The sequence below is a fragment of the Micrasema longulum genome, unplaced genomic scaffold (assembly GCF_059751315.1).
Source record: "Micrasema longulum isolate JH-2025_06_02 unplaced genomic scaffold, ASM5975131v1 h1tg000248l, whole genome shotgun sequence".
In the NCBI taxonomy this organism is placed as follows: Eukaryota; Metazoa; Arthropoda; class Insecta; order Trichoptera; family Brachycentridae; genus Micrasema; species Micrasema longulum.
The window spans coordinates 1,674,210-1,699,906 of NW_028277453.1; the positions used below are offsets into that span (position 1 = coordinate 1,674,210).

A 25,697-nucleotide genomic window follows, 5' to 3' on the forward strand; every position below is an offset into this window, starting at 1 on the left:
TATGTTAAGCGAGTAGGCAAAGTAAGCTGCTTGTTGTATGCTGATAATGCAGTTCTGTTTGCAAGCAGCAAGGATAATTTGCAACAAATAGTCTTTTGAATGTATGATGTATGCCTGGAGGGCGAATTGGCTATGAACGAAAATAAGTAAAAAGTGATAGTATTCGAAAGGGATAGTGAGGTTACTGACTGCACAATAAATGTAAACAACGAATGTCTTAAACAAGAAGAAGAATTTGTGTATCTGTAAGGCTTGTTTTCAAGAGATGGAAGAGTAGAAAAAGATGTTGAAAGGAGAGTGAATGCGGGCAACAAAATGAACTGAGCACTAAGCACAGTAATTTATAATAATATGTCAAATGGCAGTGGTTAACGGAGTTTTAGTCCCAACAATTATGTAAGGAAGTGAAACATGGAACTGGCAGAGAAAGGATGAAAGCCGAGTGAACGTGGTTGAAATGCGATCTCTTAGACGAATGTGTGGGAAATCAATGTATGCCAGGGTTACGAATGATGAAATCAGGCGAGAGTATAAATCTGAGTCAAGTATAATTGATAATATTTAGAAAGGGTCTCTGAGATGGTTTGGTCACGTAGAACGAATGAACGACGAAAGAATGAATATATGGCGAAAATTAACAGTAACCAAGGAAGATGTTTTCCACAGAGGGTGGAATACAAACTCAAATAGCTTATGTGTAAGTCACTGCACAACTCTGCCCCGGAATATCTAAAGGAACTATGCATTCCAGGGGTGATATTCCAAATGCTCATGCGGCCGTAGTAAAAGTTTTATTCTCGCGTATTTTGTATGTAGTACTAACTATGCACAACAGTCTTTCCTCTATCGTTCTTTGTCTAACGACAATGCATTTTTTAAATCTATAGATATATTTTACATGCCCTTTAATTTATTTAAAAATAAATTAAGACTCCTTATTTCTGGCTGCGATACGATCCCTCTTACTATTTAATGATGCTCACACTTACACACACCTGAACACTTACTCCTACTCTAATACACATAAACACACATCTACACTTACTCTCATACAAATACACATAAACACTCCTTTTTGTTGTAACACAATTTAATAATATGTATGATTCTTATTTAGAAAATTTGCTGGTCTGTCTTTAAACTGTATTTTTTTAATGTTACTGTATCATTGTCGACTGTTTGTTTTTTTAAAATAAACAAATAAACAATAATGTAAATACGGGAGATAAAAGTGTTGTCTGCAGCCGCGAGAGTGGTTCAGAATAGCACCGCAGATGAACTAGCTGACAGACGTTTTACGCTTAGATCGGATACATTTACGGCGAAAGGAAAAGTAATTATACCTCCACGCAACCAGCGTACTAAATTCGGTGAACATTTATTAACGGTCGCAGGCCCTATGGCATGGAATGCTCTCCCAGCAGAAGTGTGAAATTGTAAGAGCGAAGTGACGTTCCGGAGAAAAAAAACTTAAAACCCACTTTTTTTTATATCACTTGAATAAATCCGTAGCATCTGATAAAATAACTTGATTTACTTACGTTACAAACATAAGAAGTTAAAATTAAACTTATTTAAAGGATAAAGTTTATATTTGAAGCACTAACTTTGTGGTTATTCATTTAATGAAATAAATAAAACAACTTTGTTTTTAACCACAAATTTATTTATTTTTTTGTATAAGAAAAAACCACTTGATTTATTGGGTCCACGTGTAGTATTTAGTGAACATGATAGAAATAAAATAAAAAGGAATCAATTCATTAGTTACGTAAACCTTGACAAAGAAGCTTGTTTGCTTTGAAACCGGTCGGTGAAAAATAAAATTTAGTGATTAAAAACAAAGTTGTTTTATTTATTTTATTTAACTAATTTGTTTATAGATTACTTTGTAAAGCGCCCTTGAGGTATTTTATTACAAAAATAGCGCCATATAAGTAATCCAAAATAAAAATAATTTTCTTTATTTATCGGCAATCTAGATAACAATCTTCACGTTTTTGTTTATATGCGAAATTGGTTTTGTAATCAAGGAATTATTGCACATCGCGAGAACAGCTTTTTGTACGAAGTATGAATTTTAATCATTTGAGAAATAAATACATGAAATAATATCAAGATGTTTTCTGTAACGAGATGCGAAGACCACCCATTGCTTCGAGTATGGATTACTTAGTAAAGACGAGTAGTCACCTTGGTTCGGTACAATAAATCATTTAACACGACCTGTTCCTTTTAACCTTAAAAAAGCTTCGCGATATTCCAAATATTGATTAGTAACAAAAATGTTTTTAATAAAATATATTTAGAATATATTTACGATATTTTACACATTTTTATTTTATGCATTAAGTGGAAATAATCATTGTCTAATATAGTCTTAAGTATATACAGGGTGTTCTTACAACCCTATCACATTCGAAACCACGATGATCAGTATGGGCAAGAAGACATATTAGCATATTAAAAAAAATATTTAGAACAAAGATTTTTTTTTAAAATAAAATATTTAAAAAAAACAAATGGTTGCTTACTTCTGTAGGGGAGAAGTGTGGGGAGCGCGGCGCAGTACCAGATTCTCTCTTCCCTCTCCTTGCAACTCATTTGCAGAAGTAAGCAACCATTTGTTTTTTATATATATTTTTTAAAAAATTGAGTTCGTTCTAAAAAAATATTTACATGTGCCAATATGTCTTCTTGCTCATACTGATCATCGTGGTTTCGGATGTGACAAGGTTTCATGAACACCCTATATATGTGTCCAGGCGGATAAAGAATACAGTTCTGCGTGTGAAATAGAACTGGCACCCTGAGCCAGTGTTTTTGACTAGATGACTGATCTCAGATAAAATTCTGCATGGAGATAAAAGGGTATTAGAAGCAAATTTGAAAATCTTCATTGAAAGAGTTACTGAGATATTTGCAAAAAACTTTGAAGAAATAATTATGAGATTTGTCATTATGCTTCGTCAACTCAATGGCAAATGCTGAGTTTGCGGTGTTAAGTAGTATAATTGAAATCAGTTTTTGCAAGATTTAGAGACGGTTTTGAATTATTTTTCAAAATTTTATTTTTTTATTTAAGAAACCAACAGTTCCACATACATATTTAAAATAAAGAAACAGATATAGTGTATAAACTCAGAACAAATAACAGATTTCCACAACGTGTACAAAGTAAGTAATGAAAATATAATACATTTTGTTTATTTATACTTTTACATTGTTTGTATTCTTTTTTTTATACAGAATAATGTTTCCTCACAGGGGTGTCCCGGGCCGAGGGAAACATTTTACAAAATGTGAAACATTCGTTAAATTAGCTATTTAACAAAGTTAACATAATAATGACATTTAAAAAAAACGTAAATAGTTCTGAGGCGACCATGTAACTTTTTTAGTAAATTTTAGATAAAGAATCACTGTATTTCACTGATGTTAATTTTGAGGAACAACTTAGGCACATCTCATTTTAACGAACAACAATACATAAAAGTTTTAACATACAAAAATGTTATTTTCATGTATATATTTTTTAATAATTAAAGAAAATACATTTGAAAAAAAAAGAACCGTTAAATTGTAAATTGGGCGGGATTAGGACAAGGATGCATGAAGAGAGGATAAGGAAGGGAAGGGAGATGTACATATTTATTATCATAATGTCTATTGAGTTACATAATGCATTTTCAGGGTAAATCTTTAATCTGACAGATTGATGTGTGTGTGTCTATGCCTTTAAATTGTATATTGTACACTGAAAAAGTCTTATGAAAAAAAGCATTTATGTTGGTACAAATCCTAGCTGGAACATGTATTGTTATTAAACTAAGTTATTCAGCACAGTCAACTACTCCTGTCATAATTTTGTGAAGCGGTAGTTGGTCCGCACACGCTCTTTGGTATTGTAGAGAAGTAATTCCATGGTAGGTGGAGGCAGCAAAAGTTCATATTTAAGTTTTGTATTTAAGGTACTTACGCTATTATTAAGGTAGGTAGGTTTTAACGTATTGTTTATTTTGGTATCAACAACTAATTTTTCGTTTTTGTTGGAGATCTCTAAGTTTGCTTCTAATACCCTCATAACTCCACTTAGTAGTGTAGTGGTTTGCTTGTTTGTTTTGCATGTTTGTGTTCCCGATTTTCGGTTTGGGTTTCTGGCAGGAGTGACGTGAAATATTGATTTTAAAGGTGGTTTTGCACTGCAATATTTGTATGTTCGTTTTCCGTATCTTTTTTTATTTTTTTTTATTTTTTTTTTATTTTATCAATCTGTTATGTATATTTTGCAATGTATTGAGAATGAATTGGATACTCTCTTATATTCTTAATGTTAATAAAAAATGAATTTATGAAAATAAAAAATAAATAAGAATTTTACTGGACTAGCACATGAAGCATAAGGTTAATCTTTTACCATAATGTCACAGATAATCGATATACGCCGCATTTCAGATAAAAAAATTGTGCCCTTTTCATCATCGGATGCTGATAGATTGATTATGATAATGATTTATAGGAAAATGTTATTCTTTTCAAACAAAGCACATTGCAGAGGTTTCATGGAATTGGCACAGAATTGATTATGGCATTGTATTAAAGTTAAGTGTTGTGGGTGAATAATTTTTTTTATTTTTTTTATTTCAGAGATATTTTTTTGCAGTTTGTAAATATTTTTAAAGAAACATTGTTTTTTTGTTATTTTTTCGTGTTGAATTATCAAAATCACAGTAGTGTAACGTGTAACCTTTTTATGGTTTAAACCCTTTTCAATTCACATTTTGACAGCGACTGGAAACAAACTCTCAGCTCTCTCGACTTATAAGGCAATCACCTGGAAACTAGTAACCACTACGCCATGGTCAAATAAAAATTAATACAACCTTATTATTCAACAGATTATGTTTAAGATAGCGCACATGTCTTCCAAACCACACCTAGACATATTGAACCAAAACACCCCATAATATAGTAGTAAGGGTAACAGGGATGATTTTACAATTCTATTCGCAATTACCAGCGCGATTTTACCAATAATTTCTCCCTTTATGTCGGGTTTTTTTTATCCTGGTGACAGTTTTTTGCAAAATGTGTGTCTTCTTGGTTATTTTCTGTTGTGTATTAATTTTTTCCAATAAAGTTTTTATCACTTATCACTAAAAGTTTCCTTGTAGAAATGTTACTTTTTCGACACATTTGCAAAATATCACTAAAACTATTTAAAAAAAAAAAAATAATAATAATCCTCCAAATTATTAAAACAATCTAAAACTATGATATTTAACAGTAAAATACAAAAATTCGCCTTCTGTAACACAAAGTGCTCATATTATATCGCGTTTACTTATTGCTACTTATAAACAAGAAATGTCTCGCAATGAAATTTTGGGCAGTCAGTCTAAAAAAGCACATTAGGATGTTGCCATTGTTGCCACTATATAAAATGTGTTTAAAACATAAAAATAAGAGGAAAACTATTTATATGACAAAAAAGGAATTTAAAACAATATCAGTCAGAAGTAGAGATAGCTAAAAATATACTTTTTCTCTTAATTTTGGATCGGATATGGGTGCGGTTAAGAACGAGAAAATGATAATTAATCAATAACAATAAATATATAATCTTATCAACTCCTGCGAGACTGTTTTTGTAGTGACTTAACTTTTTGTACTGAGAATTTAAGACACGGGAAGATTAGCACATTTGATAGGGGTAATGAAATTCTCGGTAGCGAGGAATTTCAATCGGGGTTTATAGGAATTTACCTCTTGGTGTATTCTGAGCCTAGAGGAATTTACATCTTCATCTAAACCATCAACAACTCATTGACATTACCTTTGTCAACAGTCAACAAAGAGAAACTCGGATAAGAATATCATCGGTGAAATGAATACCACTAAAATCTCAATAAAATATAGAAAGCACTACCTTTGTGGTTATTATTTGAATGAGTTTTTAACCATTTATTATTTAACCATGTTTTGAGTACGTTCAAATGCTTGTAGACTTACTGGATTTCCTCCCTGGGAAGTTATTAAGATAAAAATGTGATGCAACAGAAAGGGAAAACAATATGAATGTATAAACTTAAGCAGAATGGTGAATGTAACACAGTATGTAAAGTGGCAACTTTAACCAACCAATGGCAGGTCCAAAGAACTGTAAATACTCATTTATTTTATTCTAGATTTTAATTAAAATGTATAGTTTTGTTTTATTTTAATTATATTAATCTTTTTGTAGTTGCATTTAGAAGCACCCAACCTTTTTCTTTCAAAAATCGATAAAACCATAATCAATTTATGCTTTTATTATTAAGTTTCACTGAATATTTTTTCTACATCCTTATTGATTATTTTGAAACATTTAATCTTGTTTTTCGGGAAAATATTTAAAAACATATTATTATGAAAGTGAGGAATTTCAGCCCTACGGGAAATTGGATACAAAAATGTTTTCTTATGCGCTGTAAAAATTAGAACATTAAACTGTTTTATAAATTTTCTTGAAAATACACGAAAAAAAACAAACTACTTTGAACGACGTTACTAGTTCATATGAATCAACCGATGATAAGAGAGCTGTTTTCCGATTCACTCACCGTCAATAGACCTATCGATAGAACTGGCCGAGAAGAAGCGAAAGAGCACTTGAGACGTCACACGCGGAGTAGTTGAAGAGATACAAAACTTTGAAAAATCATAGTGCTAAAAATACGATACCATAAAATTATTTTTAAAATAATTATGGCTTGTTTTTTGGACAGCGAAAGAACGGCTAAAAGGATCTACGATGCAAATGTTGATGGATGCAGAAAACGAGGAAGACCGAGAAAGACATGGCACGATCAAGTCCATCAAATACTTGAAGATGGACATGTCAAAAGTAGGAATATTCGGCGTGCGTGCATGAGAAGATGTATGAATGTAGAGGAAGCGAGGTCTGTGTGCCAAGATAGAGTGTTATGGTGTTCTATCCTCTCTGCCTACCCCTACGGGGAAACGGCGTGATGGTTTGTTGTTGTTGTTGCTTTAGTACTCTATTTACAAATAAAAATAACACTGAACTTCCTAATTGGTGCAGTGGTACCATAAAACTTCGACCAATATGGTAATATTTATTTTGAAATCAGTTTCAAAATATTTACAAGCAGTCGTCACTCAAATAATATTTCAGAACGATATGAGCTACAGTATTATGCATCATAAATTAAAAAAGTAATTGCAAAAACAATAAATCAATACCAAACGTGTAAAATATAACGTCTTTTACAAAATGATACATATAACACCAAAACAAGATATTTGGGCACTGTTTCAAATAAAATATACAAGATTTAAACATCTAAATCACAATAATAATTTTATAGGTACGCTGCGTAAAATATTAATTATATTGGAATTGACCATTTTAGAAGCCCGATTATAAAAAATGTATTCGACATGATTTATGATTCACCCAATGACGTAAAATTAAAAAGATACTTTTGAAGCGTAAGGAAATCTTTAATTCTTTAACGGACTTTAATCATGATCTGACTAGAGGTGGTAAAAAAAGAACGGTTATTTTGAAACGTTTCACATGTTTTTTTAAAGTTGTTATAAAACAGTTATTTAGAGAGAATAATTCAAATATATTGACCTTTTCGATGGTAATTAAATGACTTTCGAAATTTGAGCTCTAAAATTAATTCCTAATATTGTTGTCCTTGGGTCTTTGTTAATATTTCACATTGTTTATGCTCGTTTACGTACTCAACTATTTTTAACTATTATTCTTACAATGTCGTATTTTTGCAACTACATGTTTATAAATACTAACGTTTAAACTTTTTTTTATTTATTTAACTTTTGTACATAATTTTATTTGTACATTGGCGGGCTTATTGCCAAATGGCAATTTCTTCCAACCAACCGATAACATAAAAGTTTTATTTTTATAATTCAAGTAACAGAACATATTCAATAGAAAAAAAAGATTAAAAAGCTAAAAGTATATAAAAATATAAATAAACGTATTTGTTTATAAATCACCTTAAATCAAAACTATTACTCAATGGGAAAAAGGAAAAAAGATAAATAATATAAACTCTATTCTTTCAGGACAAAATAGATATTAATTCAGATATATGCACACTCTCACCCTTACTATCACACCCAAATACATACATTCATACACACACACAGATCCTAACCTAACCACCTTCTCTTTCTTACACACACAAGAATTTGTATTCTATACCTATTTGTTTATGTACTTATGATGTATTTTTGTACATATCTGTTATTGGTTTCATTTTATGTTTTTTTTGTTTTTATATGTAGGTATATTCGCTGTATTGCTGTTGATACCCCAAACAATTTATTTTATAAAAAATATACATTTTTGAAAATAGCTGAAATTGTTTTAAAACTGTTACTAATAAGAAAAAGCAGTCGTGATTTTATATTAAAATGTTTCTAAAAAAACAATTTAAAGGTGCTTGGGAAAAAACCGTTGCTACTCTACCTTCCATGGTAATGTAAAAAAAATCAGGGCCCGTGTAACTGTTTCTTAAATAACAGTTGATAGCTTCGTATTAGCCCACGGTGCTCTAAACTGTAATTTCAAAACAGTTTGATTTGTGTAACAGCAACTGTTTCCGCTACTACTTTTAAATAACTGATACGCCTATCTATAGATCAGATGAGATGCTAAGTACAAATGTCTAATTTTGTTAATACTAAAGATGACCATTAGTGGGTGAAAGCGCTAATTGGTTGAAAAATAAGTGGAAGTGTACCAAGTATTTTTAATTATTAACTTATATGTAAATAAAAGTTATTACGCTATTACAATAATGTGAATTTATTTTCGTCTATACGCTCTCTTGCTGAAAGACGTGTTGCGATATTTACCATACAGCTTTTTTACAGCTGATTTGCACGAAAATGGCGCAATATAAAATATTCAAGATTAATTTGTTTATTTATTAACATACACGGCACGCAGTGTTTTTTACCTTAAAATAATATAAACATTTCAATATAATGTGAAAAACTTAAAAATTAAATTATTATTTTACAAAAATACTAAATATATAACACAGCAGTTTTGTATAAAAAAACATATTTAGATATAAAAATAATTAAAAATGTGTGCAAATAAAATTTTAAAAGGTAAATAATTTATTTATATTTTTCTTACATGGTACAAAATATAAGTATATTAAATACAGTAAAATCATTTTGCATCAAAAAAAAAATAAAAAAATAAAAAAAATAATAATAATAATGACAATTAAAGTAATTTAAAAAATAAGTAAACACGTAAACATGGTACACAATAGTACCCATACAAAATTAAACATAGAAAGCACTATAATCTAAAAAATGTAAATTACCGTTCATCATCTTTGAAAAGATTAAATAGCGTTAATTTATATAAGCTATACTTTAAATGAAAAATATCAGCAACGTCGGAATGATGAAGTATCGATTTTTTTTAACGTCAATCCTGATATATGCAGAGTGCTGGTAAACTGTTATCAAAAACACAGTGTTAAGAGTGTTTTTCTAGCAACAATTTGAGAAATAACTTATTTATATAAGGAAACTGCTCTGTGTGGTCCTAAATCTTGTGGGTAGAAGAGAAAGATTATAAATTATTCATTACTTGTGATACTACAGTATTGCTGTAGATAATATTGAACAAACTGCATTTGGATTGCTGACCAAACCTTGAAATAAAACATGGAGTAATTCGTATTTATATTTTCAAATAACAAATTATAATAATAACTCTATTACATGAAAGGTCGTTCAGGTAATTTAGAAAAAGTGAAAAGTCGGTCAGATCGTAGTTTTAATGAATTGTCAAAATATTTTTAAATTTATTTATTGTTTCGGCATTTACTTTATAAATATAAAATAATTTAAACACACGTCACGCGAGTTGTATATCAATAAGAACACAAGTTTCAGATATCTTTTCTAGATTACCCATTATCTGGTGTAAACATAAAACGTTTATGATTCTTTTTTTTATTTGTATTATTAATTACAAATATAAATTCAAATTCACAGTGTTTGTTTTGTTTTTTGCAATGCATTATGCATGTATACATTGCATACATTGCATATGTATAAATGTATGTCTCAAAATCAGTTTTTTAAAATTAAAAACACAATATAAATATTATAGGTATGATTATGCATTTGATCTTTTATTATGATTTTTAAATTAATAAAATAAATTAAAATATAAAAAGCGATCACCTAACCCAACCAGTGATAATATTTCCATAGACTTAATAAACCGAGATGTGCCGAATATTTGGTTTTTATTCGTATTCGGGATATTCGGCATAATATTCGGTTTAAATACCGAATATTTAAATACTTACGGTGGACACATACTAGGCCAGTAAATGGGACCGGGTGCAAGCGAAAATGTGTGACGTTATCAAAAGTGCTGATCCAGCGTTTTAATGGTAAAATACAATTACTTCGGTCATGTCTACCCCGTCGACTTAGGGGTCAACCATTCCAAAGCGTGTGCTCCTGTTCGCTCTCTAATTTGTACCGTGTCTAACACATATGTAATATCATAGTAAGACTTATACTTGTAAATAATAATAATAAAATTAGGTTATTTTATAAGATCAATCAGAGAATTAAAAAAAGTCCAGAAACCGCATACGCGCATCAAACGTAAGGCAACTAAACTACTCTTAAAGAAGTAGTTTTACGTTTTGACCCATTAGTTTCTTTGTGGGCGTCGCTCAGTACGCAACCCTCGATTTGAATTCAGCTATGCCGTATTGTGTCGTTTTAAACTACAAAAATACTGCAGGGATCTTAAAGAAACAGGATGGGATCACATTTCATGTGTAATTAGCAAATGTATGTGTAAGTAGCAAATGCATTACTTAAAAATTTCATTATTTTTGCAAATGTCAGAGTGTCAAAGAAAACAAAATGGACATTTTCTTAGTATTGCCAGGGTGGTCATTTTTTTTACGCTACTTTGCTCATCTAATAAGAGAACTAATGACAATTTGACCTCTCAGATTAAACAACGCCTTGGTGGACATTTGACCGACATTATTTTTAAAAATCAAATATTATTTAACATGATACTTCACTCATGCCCAAACGCTCAGTAATGCCCAGCGCGTATTTAGTCGTTATTCGACCGCCAGCGTCAACTAGGCGCGGTGTTTAGAATCGAAACAAAAGTGCCTACTTGTATCTTGAAAACATGTAAACACCTTTCGGATAAACATTGTAAAAATATTGTGTAATTTTTCATTAGTTAACTTGAGTGATTAACCAAGCTTAACATAATTAATATTTCAGTATAAATATGATTTTTTGTAAACGTCACAATACCCCTTGCGGCGTAATTGCGAAACCCTTCTTAGCTACAGTGATACACTGATAAAACGTTTTTAAGTTATAATAAACGTGAGTTAACATTATCTCTTCGTTCTAAAAAACCCAGTGAAAATAAATAAATGGGTCGATTTTTCCAATTTATTAATAACACTGTACATACATTTATGAGGGACAGAGACACAGTTTTAAGCGACACAATCAGGAACGACCCATGCCCGTGAACTTGCCCCTACTCGCTAGAAAATTCGTGTTGAGTTGGGATTATAATTGAGGAATTTAAGGGAAAAACCAGATTTGGATCCGAATGTTGATTATTAACGGTAAAATACAAACTTTTGTATGTACCAAAAAGGAGTGTCATTCAATTTTTGGTAGCATATGTATGCTCATTGAATGCAGCCCTGGGTAAATCAACAGTACTTAGTTTCTTTGGGTACGTTTTTGTGCCACTACTTAATAAAATATTTGATATCAAGACTTATTCTCTTCAAAAAGGGGTTCTTCATCTCTACTGAAAATAGTTTACTTAGAATTCCACATAAGAACGCATGTTTTTAATACCCACTATTTTAAATGAAGTATGTTTCATTAATTCATAATCTAATTATTTACAAAATGATAAATACTATCTTTATATGACATAACATTTCTGTGTGTATACAATTGATTAAGTAAGTTACTATAAACGAAAAAATTACGTATGTTTGAACGGTATTGCTCAACAGGTATTTCCATAGAATTATTATAAAAGATAAAAACATTAGTGTTTTTAATAATCAAAAAGTCTTTCCAGTTTTACTGCCGAAATACAGCGTTTATCGGCAAAAAGTAATTCTCTTGCAATATAAAAATGAATATTTAATAAAATAAAATGAAAAAACTAAAAGTATAATACAAGTATAAAGTTAAATTTCAATTAACAACTTTAATTTTAAAAAAATTACAAGGATTCCCAGCAAATTTATTGGGAAAAGAATACCTATTCTAAAGCTACTATTTTTAATAATAGTGATGTTTCTTTGTAGGTAGATGAAGATTTTATTTTTACAAAAGTATATAAAAAAATATCAATAAAATTACGTGGTTAAGTTTCACTTTGTTCAATATTGACTCATTAGGTGAAAGCGCTAGTTGGTCAAATTGTCGAAACCAAGGACCTTTATTGATAAGTTTCTTTATAATTTTATCAAAAAAAAAAAAAATAAGAAATTAAAAACCAAAAAAAGCAACTGAACAATATAAACAACTGAGCAACTTTGGTTTTTATGCCCAAATGTCCAGAATGTGTAGATTAGTCAATTCATCACACGATTTGGAATTCTTTGGGATAGATCTTTCGGCTTTTCGTAGATCTCTTCGCGACTAAACAGTGTGGGATGAAGTTGGATTGGCATGGTTTAGCTCGAAGTCTTGGGTCTTTCGTTTTTATGAATATATTGTATATAATTATTGTTTTGCCCTTGTTTGTCTTTGCTAAATAGTTTTATGTTATTTTTGATCAGTTTCTTGCATTTATGTTTCTTCATGTAACTGTTGGTAATTGGCAATATTTTGAGTTTGTCCAAATTTTTGTAGACAAGGACTGGATTCAACTCCCTGGGGAGCTGTTTATATCAACATATTACAACAGAGATGAAGACCATTTAATAGAAGGTAATATAGAAGTCTAGGCATCTACAGGGCTTATGACCAGTCAAAAAAATGTTGAAAAATTACCTGGTCCATGAAGAAGTATAGAAATTGAAAAAATAATATTTTCAGGCGTTGCCTAGTATGTAGGTGAAATAATTCAATTAGATGAATCTCACCCGCATAAATAAAGGTTTCAGCTCTTTAACTTCACAAACATCAACAGATGAAAGAATGGAAGAAATATAGATGTTCAAATATAGGCAGAATGGTGAATGTTACACAGTGTGTAAAGTGGCCACTTAAACCAGCCATTGACAGTTCATAAGCCCTGTAGATGCCTAGACTTCTAAATCACCTTCTCTTAAATGTTCTTCATCTCTGTTGTAATATGTTGTAATTGGCTTAGGCCGTATTTATAATAAATAAAAAAATAAACAACGAAAAGTCTTAATTCAAAAACCTAATTTTAAAGTATAAAAAAGTTAGTAGAAAAACAGATATAAAAAATATAGAAAAATAAACGAGAAAAAATAGAAAATTAAATGAGGAAGAATAAAAAAAAAACCAAAAATTTATTGATTCTTGAAAACAGTATTTAATTCTGAAGACCTCTTCCAGCTTACTTCCTAGGAGGCAGTTTTTCAATAAAAAATATGCGTTCATATTTTAAAACGAATGTACTGTCGTAGTTAAAATAAATAAGCAATTTATTTATTTAACTTTTTGTACATTAGCGGACTTATTGTCGAATGGCAATTTCTTTCAACAAAACCAATAGAATAAAAGTTTTATTACGTAATTCAAGTTACAAAACATGTTCAATAGATAATAAAATAAAAAGCTAAAGATGTACAAAAAATACAAAAAAACTGTATTTAGATATTTATTTAATAATTACATTATACATACATTTGTTAAGGACAGAGACACAGTTTATAGCGACACAATCAGGAACGACCCATGTCTGTGAACTTGCTCCGACTCGCTAGAAAATCTGTGTTGAGTCGGGGCACTTGTAATGCATTCATAACGATACATTCACACACATATATACATGTATATTCGCACATACATATTTATATTATATTTTATACATACATATACATATATATTAAGTTAAAACACATCATTGATACTTGATACATTATTACATTTTACATTTATAAATACATATTAATCATTTACCAGTAATAATATAAATTACCTTAAATGAATACTTTTACTGAATGGTAAAAATTAATAAAGAAAATAAGACGATTGATTAAGGAAGAGAAAGGAGATGTTTCTACAGGCGTGATTTAAATAGAAATACTTTAGTAATGTCTTTGATAATGGATAGGAGATGATTGTCTACAATTGATTGGCTACAGTCGAGCCGCATAAGCACTATATGAGTTAAAGAAGAAAAATGAATTGAACGTAGTTATGTAGAAAGCAGCCAGCCATAGAAAAGTGAAACTGAGATAATAGCACCTTTGTGAAAAGAGTGAATAAAAAAATCTCCACAACAGTTTGAATGTTTTTGACTTTTACAAATGATAAACAAGGAATATTTTAGTTTTTTTTTTTACATTGCAAACAAGAATACCATTATGTATTTGATCAGTTTTAATGATTTTTAAATTTGTTAAGATTTTCTAGTGCTGTGGATCTTTTCTGCAAATTGAGAAATACCATTTTTGTGATTGATACCATTTACAGAAGGTGATTAAAACATTTTTTTTTTGTATGAAAGTGGTCTGGCTGTTTTTAGCAGAAAATAAAATTGACCTTACTGCACCCGATAACATAATTATCTCATTTTTTAAAATTGTGGACTGGCTGCTTTCTGCATAACTACGTTTAATTGTGGTTGATTTGAAAGAGGGTGCTTTGAGAATGAGAACTGGTAAACGTTAAAAAACTTCACTTTGGACTATGTGCTACGTGCATTAGGACTATGTGCTACGTGCATTAGGACTATGAAATACAGTGAAAAGAAGTGAACAGAGAACAGATGCTATTGTTAGTATTACCGATACCTTACATAGGGCTATTTTCGTTATATAATACAACCAGAACACGGAATACTTTACGAAGTATAATAAAGTAACAAACGTTTATCTAAACAAATGGGTTTGATTGATACTTCGCATCTAAATTATTGGAAAATCTGGTTTTCAAATCACGATCTACTTATACGCAGTCTAGCATTCTACCACTCAGCCACGAGCCGTTATAATAATGATTAGAGTAAATACACACTTGCTTGAGATAAGTCACGATCTAGCAAAACGGAGCATATTAAATAAATATATTGTTTTCCTGTCCTTGAATTGACTGGCTAATATTATTTCGCACAATAGTAAATTTGTATTCTGGCATACAATCATTATGCCATGCCGTCATTTACTTGCATCGGTTTACTTCGCGATGGGAATATAAAACATATGGCCAGAGACCCTGAACGATTTTAAATCAGTCAAATTACATCTTTAAGCTAGGGTTTCCTAGGACAGCGGTGCCCGTATCTCAACGGCCGTAGTGAACGGTGATGCGGTGGACGACCGTCGTAGTGGTGACTAGAGAGTGGTTTTATTTTTTAACGGTGTTATCAACACCATTTTAATAGGAAACCACTCTCTAGTCACCGTTACGACGGCTGTCAACCGCATTAATGTTCACTACGGCCGTTAAAATACGGGCACCGCTGTCCTAGGAAACCCGAGCTTTATTCTTAACTCTTTTTTATTCGATAAATGCATATAATAAAAATCCATAAAAACTTGAAACTGCCTAACACTAAAACAATCGTGGTTATTTGTAATATATTTAGTAAAAAAATACATCAATTAATAATCTGGATCACTCACGACAAGGTTACGGTCTAAGGTATCTGTAGTACCTTGCTTTTAGCGTGTACAACAGGTTACCGGAGACCTATAGAATATCAAAAAATGACCATATGAATTTTTAAAAATACTACTTGAGGAGGTACTAGGAATATTGTGTATCTTTTTTGGGTGATACCGTGTACGTTGGATTTGATCCGACGTTTCGGCTACCATTGCAGGAGCCATCTTCGGGGAAAAATGTGGAGCCATCTTCAGGGAAAAAAGATGGCTCCTGCAATGGTAGCCGAAACGTCGGATCAAATCCAACATACACGGTATCACCCAAAAAAGATACACAATATTGATAACAGTGACCGTGAAAACCTTCGCACCTAGGTACTAGGAAGATGGAATTTAGTTTAAAGGTTTTGTTTTACCTCAGATATTTCTTACCATATGTAAATGTTTATTATTATATTTTGTTTTAATTTCATTGCATTATATCCTTAACTTGCAATATTGAGGTATCTGGTGTATCTCTAATAATTTATTTTTAAATGTCAATAAATGTAAATTTTTATCTTTTTGTCGAAATAAATCTTCAATTTTATTTCCCTATTCAATAAATAACATTTCCCTATTCAATAAATAACACTGGAAAAAGTCACAGAGATTCAAGATCTTGATGTCATATTTGACGAAAAACTTGAATTCAAAAGCCACATCAACCACATTACTTCTAAAAGTATGAAAACTTTTAGTTTCATTCTTAGGACCATAAAGGAATTTAAATCAGTTAAAATATTGGAAATTTTTGTATATATTCTTAGTTAGAAACCAATTAAAGCACAACTCTGCTATATGGACCCCTTTTTACAAAATTCACATAAATAATGTTAAAAGAGTCTCACGAAAATGTTTAAGATTCTTTAATTTCAAACAGCATATTCCTATTGAACAAATTAACTACATGTCTATGTTAAACTCTTTAAATTCACCTACTTTAGAGGATCGTAGGACAATAATTGACAAAATATTTTTAAATAAAATCATTAATTCTAAATTCGATTTTCGCGAACTTCTGGATTTAATAAATATTAATATACCAACACGTAGAACTAGACAAAATACTAAATATTATTGTCACCCTTCTCAAACTAACTATCTTTGTCACTCACCTATACTGCGTATACACAGACTATGAAATGAATATACCTCAAATATCGACATTTTTAACTCGAGTCTCTGTGAATTCAAATTATCTCTTTATAAATTACATTATTATGTTCTACAGTAACGATTAACGATTAATTTGCATAAACTACTTATTCTAATGATCTGGTGTTAACTCATTTTAAATTCATAATATACCGATTTTTTTGTATTTATATACACTGGTACAGTTATTTAAAAAAAATATATATATATTTTATACCAATGTTTTAATATTGTTTTTTAATTTTTGAAGATCTGCCATTACACCACGGAGGCCGCCGTTATTGCATAATGCTACCACACACTTTTTTTTTTAAATGAAAGACATTTTTTTAAACGCATTACAAGATTATTAGTTTGTCTACCATGCAAGAGGTCTCGGGTTCGATTTCCGGCATGGTAAATATGAAATATTTATTTAAAAGGAGTTTTTACACCATAATATTTCAGAGTACCGAGACTGACCTGAAGTGTAAGACTGATCATCTTACCTCCATGTAACAAAAATAATCGAGATACTCTGCGGTTAGTGTAATAATGCAGTGCCCTATGCACCATAAGTCGCAGAAAGGGAATAATGATGATGATTATAAAATTGGGATTGTGTCCCCGAGCAGACAAATGCATTACCAAGGAAAATGGAAGTCGAGGTATTTACCCGGCTTATGACCTGTCATTGTACTGTTTTGCATTGTATAATTTCTTTATTCAGAAGTAAGAACTAAAGTCTCATCATTTTTTCATCGTACGTGCGGCAATGCATTGTTACTTAGTTGTAGCGAATCCGGATTATTTTGGAAGGTAACCATAAGTCGCAAAAAGGGAATAATGATGATGATTATAAAATTGGGATTGTGTCCCCGAGCAGACAAATGCATTACCAAGGAAAATGGAAGTCGAGGTATTTCCCTTGCTTATGACCTGTCATTGTACTGTTTTGCATTGTATAGTTTCTTTATTCGGAAGTAAGAACTAGAGTATCATCATTTTTCCATCGTGCGTGCGGCAATGCATTGTTACTTAGTTGTAGCGAATCCGGATTATTTTGGAAGGTAACCATAAGTCGCAAAAAGGGAATAATGATGATGATTATAAAATTGGGATTGTGTCCCCGAGCAGACAAATGCATTACCAAGGAAAATGGATGTCGAGGTATTTCCCTTGCTTATGACCTGTCATTGTACTGTTTTGCATTGTATAGTTTCTTTATTCGGAAGTAAGAACTAGAGTATCATCATTTTTCCATCGTGCGTGCGGCAATGCATTGTTACTTAGTTGTAGCGAATCCGGATTATTTTGGAAGGTAACCATAAGTCGCAAAAAGGGAATAATGATGATGATTATAAAATTGGGATTGTGTCCCCGAGCAGACAAATGCATTACCAAGGAAAATGGATGTCGAGGTATTTCCCTTGCTTATGACCTGTCATTGTACTGTTTTGCATTGTATAGTTTCTTTATTCGGAAGTAAGAACTAGAGTATCATCATTTTTCCATCGTGCGTGCGGCAATGCATTGTTACTTAGTTGTAGCGAATCGGGATTATTTTGGAAGGTAAGGTGGCCTAGTCGATAAACATCTGGACAACACGCGTTATAGTCCATAAATCTGTGGAATGTCTCGCAGCAGTATCCTGCAAATTGCACACTTCTCCTGAAAACAGCTCTCGTTTTGGAGAACTGTATATGTTTATCCAACACTCTTCGGGCCAGAAAAAAGGCATTTCTCTGAGCGAAAGTCGTATATATTTTTGGTAGTAAATAATTTGAATTACTGGAAAACCTCGTATGAGCATTCTGATGGGACCTCCTCTTGTAACGGCGTGACCAGAAATGTGTCAATGACTCTTTTAAGAAAAAATGTCTACTGTCCAGTACCATCATAGATTAAAACAATGTCTCAGATGGGAACGTTGAGGGACATCGGAGCATCATTCTAAGAAAAAAAAAACGATAAAATTTAATATTTGCGTTCTTATGATTTTTTTTTCCTGCTGAGTTGCATACATACAACTCGTCAGAAAGTTCTTATAAATTGCTGCGATTATTCATACTTAACCTACATTAACAATAATTTTACATGAAAAATATTACATATTACTTATCAAAAATTAAAAACTATCACTAATACAAAAAAACTTTGTTTTATTAACCATAATTTGAGCCAACGTCTCACTCTTGTATTTAACTCGGTATTTTTAATTTTTCTTGGTAACACGTTAAATATTTTAGGTATACTGTATTGCAGTGTCCTTTTGCCCTATTTATTGCAATATCTAGGAACAGCTAGCCCTTTCATACTAGTAAACCTGGTGTTGTAATCATGTACCAACTTGTGTTTATACTCGGAGTGCGACGCATGCTGACAAATTAATTTGTACCAAAGAAGAGCCCTAACAGATAATTTATTTACAGATTAATTTATACATCAATGATATTGAAATATTTCAATTTTATTTATTTATTCATATATACATTACAAAATAGAATATCTTAATTCATACATATAGAAATAATTAAAATAATTAGATAAAATTAGTTATATATAAAAAAAACACATTAGTATACATAATATCCGAAGAATAATATGTTAAAAAAGTAAGAGAATCTTGTACCGAAAAACTCCCTCAGAGACGGGAAAAACGTCAATGTCCAAAGTGATATTGTTCAACATAGAGATAGCCCTTCCAACAGGCATAACCATTGGCAGGTTGGTTCTGTATATTGGAATGTGAAACAGTATATGCTGACGCTGTCTAAAGTAACTATCCGGAACATAAAAGCTAATGCTCCGCATAATTTCAGGGTTGTCAATAATACCGCGCAACAATCAAATGAAGTGCGTTGTTAAATACACATTCCTTCTAGTCTTAAAAAAAAAACTGCTGTAACCAAGCATACCCTGGAGGAACTCAGTGGGATAAAGCCATGGATAATATCCGCACTCCCTCATGTAGAGAAACCGAAGAAATTTCTTCTGAACCCTCTCCACCATAAGAGAGTACTTCAACTCACACGGCCCCCAAATCATCTGTATGTGTCTCTGACGCCAATATTCATTTTGAGGGCGATTTTGAGAGTTGCAAATAAATAACCATTAGGGAATGGGAATCAAGTTGGGGATGTAACACACTAATTTTTGTACATTTTTTGGGGGTTCATGGTAGACGCCATTTAACCTTGTTTTGTTAAACTTCTTAACTTAACTTACAATATTTGAGTTTGTCCAAATGTTCATAGACAAGACTGGATTTCACCCCCTCCAATGACAGGTCATAAGCCCTGTCAATGCCTTGACTCCCATATTCCCTTATTTAAGGTATTCTCTATCCCTGTTGTAATTTGTTATTCTTAACTTAACTTTTTAAAACTTTTATCGATGCAACTGGCCTTCAATTGCATCGAATGAAACGCGAGTACGCGGATAGATCAATTTAAGAGTGAGTTAAATATAATTTTGTCGACTTTGAAGTGTTTAAGCAAACAGAACTAAGTGGGCGGAAGCGGGGTGGGCGGGTGCCACATCCGCCCCCATAATTTAAAGTGCCATATTCACAGTCACGCTTTTTGAAGGCCCTTGATAAAAAAGAACGCTTTAAAATAATAGATCTTTATTGTATATCCAAAAACAGGATTGACCTTTTTTGAATTAGGGTCTGGAATAGCCCTCGATTTGTTTGATTTCCGATTGTGAATCACGGTATTTCGTCTGCAGTGACGTGACTGGCGTTTTAATTGCCTATTATCGTTTAAGGAAACACCTACCTGAGGTATGCATCTACAGTTGAGAGTTACAGTAGTAAAATTACTTGGGCATTTTATAGGAATTTACCATTTATTGGTGAAATACCACAATTTACGGTAAAATACGGTCATTTTAGGTTTAAAAAAGTCCAGTCCTTTTTTAATAAAAAATGTTATAATGTTTCAAAACTTATCAAGATCGGTGAATGCAGTGTCTTTAGTTATACGATAAGTTTGTGACCTCGAACAACCGTCACTCAAGTCACCATCTTTGAAAAAAAACGGCGTACAAAATAAATTTTTTTGACGTACACTTTCTTATTTTGTGGTTTTACAGAAAAAAACTGGTTCTGCAAGAATAATGTTCTACAAACAACGGGAAATTAAAAAAAAAATACAAAATTTGCTCTTTCGCAATTTATAAAAATGTCGGTAAACTTCAGTTTGTACATTGCACTTCCCTTCGACTGCCAATACTTTTCGAATAAAGCTATGTGTTTAGGTTAGATATAATAATTTAAAAAGTAAGTAAAAAACCTTCATGTTCCTGGGTAAAATAACGACCGTCTTTTATATAAATGACCGTAAAATACCGGTATTTTACCGTTATTCATATTAATGACATGTTATCACGTAAAAAAAATAAGGGTGATTTTTTTTTGACAAATAGATCGAATGATACGAATTCGATTATTTTATTTGGGTTCAAAAAATTTAATTCGTGAACTTCGTAGATTTGTCTAAGTAAAACAATATTTTGCAACCTTAAAATTGACTTTTCAATTTAATAAAAAAAAAACAATGACGTTCAATTTAAATACTAAGATATAATTGTGAAACACATGTTAAAAAAAACATTTATATTTCTCTTTTACCGTGTTAAAACGATATACGAGTACTTTTTAAATACTGTCCATTTCTTAAGTTTAACATATGTGTATTTATTGAATAATGCATGTATTTCAATGTATTTATGCCCTCATTTATAATGATTTGGTTTCTGTTAATGATTTTTTTATTAGATAAAAATAATTGATTTTTTAAAAAATTTTTGTATCGTTTAAATTTTTGGCTTAATATGATTATTAGCATGTTTGCAAGTCAAAAATATAGTAAAAAATATTAACTAGATTAATAAAGTATAACATTAATTTAATAAGATCCTAAATTAATTTTAATACGAATTTTCAATAAAGTACGTTTTTTGAAACATTTTTCCTATATTTATTATTACAACAACTAATTGCAGTTAACATTTATGTGAAAATAAATTATATTAATATTACATTTCGTAGTTAGGACTTACATAATAATAATTGTTTTATAAAGATTTTATTTTGTATAAATCTACAGCGTCGATCAATAAATATTTCGCAAATAATTAGTATAACACCTGGATAAACATATAACAAATAAAAATTGTATAAACTTACCTATTTTATAAGTAAACAGGTGTGTTCATATTAAATCCAATATGGCAGACGACAAGATATAATTTTTATTATTTACACATATAAATAATCTGACGCACCCACGAACCAACACATTAAACTGTCACTTCACAATAACATTTTATATGGAATTGATTATTCTATATTCAAAACATGGGTCTTATCGAAGAAGAGAACATGACTGAAGCATTTCTGAGAATGGTTTTGAAAATCCATAAAATTATGTTGGGATTCTATTAAAAATAAATTCACACAACTTTCAGAAAGTTAACAATTTAATAATGCTAATTTTAATCTAATTAACTTTTACTTTACTAATCTGTTACGACCGGTAGCTATTGTGTATAACTACATACCAAACAATGGATTAATGGCGATAAAATCTTTTCCCTGTTAGATCTTATTTGTATACAGACATATATACACGTGTATGGTGCTGTATTTAATCGAATTAAAAAGTTGTAGCATCTAAGTGATCATCTGTTTATCTTATCGATGATCCAAATCAATACAAAATCATGTTTTTACTATTGGCCAGTGCTGGGATTTTATGGAGTATTTTTTTTTAAATGTAGTAAATGTGTAGGAAATATTAAATTTGAAGTAACTGAAATAACGGGACACAGTTATGATCAAATCAAAATGTCACTCAAATTAAAATCTGAAGGATTTTTATTATAAATCTTGAAAATTATGCACCAAATTTCATCTATTAATTGAACTTAAAAATATTATTATGTTTTTTCATCATCGTTGATTAAAAATGATGCGTTTGTTGTTCGTTAAATGCAGTGCCGTGGTCGTAATATTCTGCGTAAAATGTACTCAATATTTATTGAACAAAGATAAAGACTTTCAATACGGTTCTGATGAAAGAACGGATGCTTAAATATACCAAAATAAACATTTATGTATGTATATGCATCATTATCAAATTGTATTGTAATATCTGCAAAGTAAATGCCGCATATATTAAATACAATAATTAAGCGAACATAAACAGTTTTCCAAAACAACGCTTTAAATTTGTAATCCCTACGTTTATTTTAAATGAGTAGAAAACGAAGGAGTATGAGGTGAATTAATACATTTAAAGCGTAAAATTTCGATTTTAACTTGTTTATTTTAATTTTTTAAATCTTCGAAAACTAGATAACAAAGAAGTTACAATTTAACTAGTCCATTGTATATAAATAATATATAATAGAATTAGGTCCACCAAACGTCATTAAAAAAAATGCAGGTAAATCATGTTAACTTCTCATTGTTAACTTAATAACGTTGCTTATTTAAAACAACGTCTTTAAATAAATAAATACAAACATTTTTAACTATAACGTTTTTTCCTTGTCTACTAAAAATATATTAAAGTTAATTATTTCATTTTCGAATTCCGAAAATTTAATAGATTACTACGCTTAGGATCAATTTAGGTTATTTTTATCACACCTGTCGTATAAATTATACGTAAACAACACATGTCACAAAACTTTTTCAACTATCACAAATCACTGTCACCGGTTAGCGAAAACCAAATCAAAATGGCGGAGGTGCGCGCGGGAAAACAGACAACACGCGGAAAATCAAAACGTCGCAGGACACGAGCGAACATAATATCACGTGCTATATGTTTTACTATCTACTACAATCCGCACATCCTTAATACTTGGGGCACAAGACCAGACTGACTGACCTAGAAGGTGCAACTTTGTAGACGATTACATTACAGTTCAAGTTTGACCTACGCATTTTGAATAAGCGCCATTTTGCCGCATATAAAGCCAGGCCCGCCATATTTATTCTTGCATAACAGTTTTTAATCGCTCTTTAAACAGATGTGGTGCCGGCTACGCTGTACTTATGCAAATTAGTCAACATATGAATTATATATTTATACTAATGTTTGCTTTTCCAGTTATTGATTGATGGAGGAGATTTATATCGCACATCAGTTCTAATCCTAACAGAAAATTTTCCTTGGTTGTACCAAATAAGGACGGCGTTTAAACGGTCGATGTCGTATTTACCGTTGAATTTGTATTAAAATTTTATTTGATCATTTCATTGATTAAATCGACATTTATTTCGTAACTCTTAATGATGAATTGTGAAATGATTAACTTGGTTATCAATATAATTTAATATTTTATGATTATTACAAGAATACATTTTTTTAAACCCAGAACAAAGCATTTAACTACTATTTGACTTATCTGCCCGTAACATAGAAAGTATTTAAATAACCTTTTACCTATTGTGTTAAAAATTAGTAATTAAGTCAGATAAAAGTTTTTTATCAGCGGAAGATTCAAGTTTATAAATAACATTTTAAAAGTTATTTAATTAATAACTTAACACATTAACCCTTTAGGTGCCACAAACGGGATATTTCACGCATGGTACAGTGTAACATTAAAAAAATTATATGTAAATATCTAGAATATGTTTTACCGCCAATTTAACACACTAGCTAAAATGGAAAGACCATTCCACTTTCAATTCCGATTGACATCTTCTAACAAAACTTATCTCCCTACCCAAACGTGCATATAAATGTCTAGTTATAAATGGTATTAAGATGTAAATATGTTATATTTAAATGTGTTTATCGTAGATAAAGTAATTGTTATTTTTGTTAATTAACCATGATTATTATTATTATTATATATTAGGTTTTCGAAATATTAAATACTAACTTACTAACTTGTAAATATATTACTAACACATGTGTTAATATATAAATAATCAAAAAAACTCGACACTGGCCAGAACACCCGAGTTGAGAGGTGAAAATGCCATAAATAACAAAGAAGAAGAAGAAGAACAAAACTTATTCCTATCGACAGTATATTTATTTTTCTAAAGCATACTTAAATCTGTTGAATTTGTTTGGCATTTAAACCATTTATTAATTTTAATAAATTATATTTTTTTACAAACCGCATCACTTTGAATAGTTATTAAATAATTATGAAACAAATATAAATAAAGAATGCCAGAAAACCATAAACGAATTATAAAAATAACAAAATAAATAAGTCAAACCGGTTTTAAGTTTATTTATGTTGTTTTATAAAATATTTCATTGAAGTCATAAATCGTTGATCGCATTAAAGAAATATATTCCATCTTATAATATTAAATATTAAATGTGCAAATATTTATTTGGTAACCATTTTGTTTTAATAGCATGTTACGCATTTTCGAAAATAAGCATCGACTTGAGGTCGATCGGACTTTAGATTCATCAGCACTGAATTTTAACTGTACTATTTAAAATAACTAGACCACAGAATTATATAATTACACAATAATAAACATTAAAAATGACAAATTTGTTGAACGGGTTTCTTACGAGTATGTCAAATATACGCAGGTAAAAATAATATTTAAACCAAATCAAAGTAATCGTTAGCCTGGTACTATAAGTCACATGTTGCATTAAATTAAATAATTACTACCTT

At 30.5% G+C, this 25,697-nt stretch overlaps 1 protein-coding gene across 3 annotated transcripts in view; it reads right to left on the reverse strand.

Annotated features, from left to right (window-relative positions):
* cv-c (RhoGTPase activating protein) overlaps positions 1-25,697 on the reverse strand; it is a 706,457-nt gene that overhangs the window by 444,553 nt on the left and 236,207 nt on the right. Inside the window, exons 1-2 of one of the 3 annotated variants that reach the window (XM_088223711.1) lie at positions 23,683-23,920; positions 22,216-22,466 (exon numbers count right to left, since the gene is read on the reverse strand). The exons of 1 other annotated variant lie outside the window; for it this stretch is intronic. The gene's annotated coding sequence lies outside the window, so the exon portion shown is untranslated. Of the gene's footprint in view, positions 1-22,215; positions 22,467-23,682; positions 23,921-25,697 lie in introns of those variants that run through there. One more of the 3 variants, XM_088223712.1, reaches the window with a different exon arrangement.